We start from the raw sequence: 2500 nt of genomic DNA, 5'->3' as shown, positions 1-2500 counted from the left end.
AGTGACGTTGCAGGTTCATGCTTCATGCTTCGAAAACTGAGGATAATGGATAGGCTTTAATTGAAGTTCAGCGGTAAGACAATTATAGATAAACATGTCATGCACTGAACTTGCCCTTGCATTTCCATGGTCACTAACCTGCACGCATGCGATCTGCAAACGCTCACTCCCTTGCATGAAATATTGCCTTACAGATCAAACTCACAAAAAGAAAAAAACAATGATACCAGAATGGAATTTATCTTCGTTCCAATAACAGCAAGCGGCCCTCGTTTCCTCCTCGGATATGTCCTCGAGGATCAATACATAACACGGCGATGACTGCCTTGCTCTTCCTCCCGTATGACCCGCGGACGAAGGAGACTGTGGAAGGCCTCGAACCGCAGACAACGCCAGGCTCTGTGCCTCCGAAACCGGCCCCTCTTGCGGTGCCACGTTCATCAGGCGAGCGAAAGTTGCGCTCTTAATCTTCTCTCCCTTTCCCTCTGCAGCCGCTGAAGGGATGTTCCACTTGATGGCAGACTATCAACAGGGCTGGAGAAAGATGGTGGACGAGAGGAAGGGGAGAGAGAGGGGGGAAGGAGGGAGAGAGAGGGAAAGAGAGAGTGGAGGGAGGGGGGAGGAGGGTGAGAGAGAGGGGGGTTTTTGGAGGGGGAGAGAGAGAGGAGGAGAGGTGGTCGGAGAGAGAAAGAGAGAAAGGGGGGTTTTAAGGAGAGAAAGAACGAAAGGAGAACCACTCATATTGTACAGTTTGAAGAAAAGAAATTCCGGTTAGCAGAAAAGGCATAGAAAGCCTGAATGTGACATGCAGCCAGACAGACAAACACAAGAGAAATTCTCCCAAAGAGAAATGCTTCGCCAGACCCAGCAAAGAAAGAGAACGGCAGACATACAGACAAATAGCAAAATAAAAAAAACTCAAGAAAAAAATATAAAGAGAGAGAGAGAGAGAGAAGCATAGTGCCAGACAGAAATCCCTGTCTGGCAAAGACGACCCGAACCAACACCAGAGGAACAGAGAAAGAGAGAGAGAAAGAAACAAACCAGAGCAATATTTAATCTCGCAAAGGAGAAATGGAAACGCCACAAGCACCATAACACACGAGGAAAAATGGCGCCCGATCCTGGACCAGCGAACGGCTCCCCTGATTCCCGGAGGCGCTGCAGGAACCCCGTCCGGATTTATTTAAGGGAATATCGGGGCCTGTGACGTTATTTCCTGCCGTGACAGACGCTGAAGGGGGTGACGAGGAGGCGGATGAGCGCGGATTGCGTCGGAGGGGGGGTGGGGGTGAGGGAGGACCTCGTGACGACGACGGCAGCGAAAGGGAAATGAGGCAGGAAGCGACTAGTCGTTTTCGTGCTGGGAGGGAGAGGGCGACGGGACGGAATGGAGGAAGGGAGGAAGGGAGAAGGCTCTGAAACGCAGCGAAGAGGGATAGATTCTTGAAATAAAATACCGTGAGAGAGAGTCTGAAATGGAGCGCCGGTAGTTGGATTCTGAAATACAGCGTCGGCGGATAGATTATTGAAATGATACTGTGAGATTGATTCTGAGAGCGGCGAGTGATAGATTCTTGATACAAGGCACCGGGAGAGAGAGTCTGAAATACAGCGTCGATAGATAGATTATTGAAATATACTTGGAGAGAGATTCTGAAATTTAGCGCAGATTTATTGGTATTGGAAGAAAATACAATGAGAGATTCTGAAACGCAACGCTGATTGATATATTTTCAAAGTGAAATATTGTGGGATATATTCTGAAATGCTCAGCCAATAGATATATTCTGAAATGCACAGCCAACAAATATATTCTGAAATGCACAGCCAATAGATAGATCCTGAAATACATCGCCGATAGATATTTTCTTGAAATAAAATACTGATAGATAGGTTTTGAAATGTAGAAGCAATGAATGCTCTTGAAACAAGATAATCAAGGTAATTCTACACAGGTAGACACACTCTGTCTTGTTGAAAACCCTAGTTGGCAACTTCCGAGCTAAGCCCCGCCCCTTCGCTTTTATTCGTTGGAAATATCAAACATCAAATAACTTGTCAAATGTAAAGGTGAATGAATGAATTAAAGAATGTAACAGTAAATAAAGAAACTTCAGAGTCACAGACGAATTCTGAAAATGAAATAGGGACTGATTCTGAAATGTAATAGCGGTGGATAGATTGTGGAATGATACGGAGCGTGAGATAGATTCCGAAATGGGAAAGTAATAGATTCAGGTATGTAACAGTAGAAGAAAAAGTTTGAATTTTACTATGACAGGTTCTGCGATGTAAGGAGATAGATAAGTCCTGAAACAGTACTGACTGGTGCATTTCGAAGTGTTGATATTAGACAAACTCTGAAAGGTGAAAGTAATAAATAAGTTCTGAAACGTAATGTTAACAGATTCTGAAATATATCGCCGATTGATTTAATGATGATAGATTCTACTGTGTAATAATGAAAGACAGATATTGAAATATAACCGACAGATAA

Source organism: Penaeus vannamei, chromosome 23, assembly GCF_042767895.1.
Source record: "Penaeus vannamei isolate JL-2024 chromosome 23, ASM4276789v1, whole genome shotgun sequence".
Taxonomy (NCBI): Eukaryota; Metazoa; Arthropoda; class Malacostraca; order Decapoda; family Penaeidae; genus Penaeus; species Penaeus vannamei.
This window is presented reverse-complemented; position numbering follows the sequence as displayed.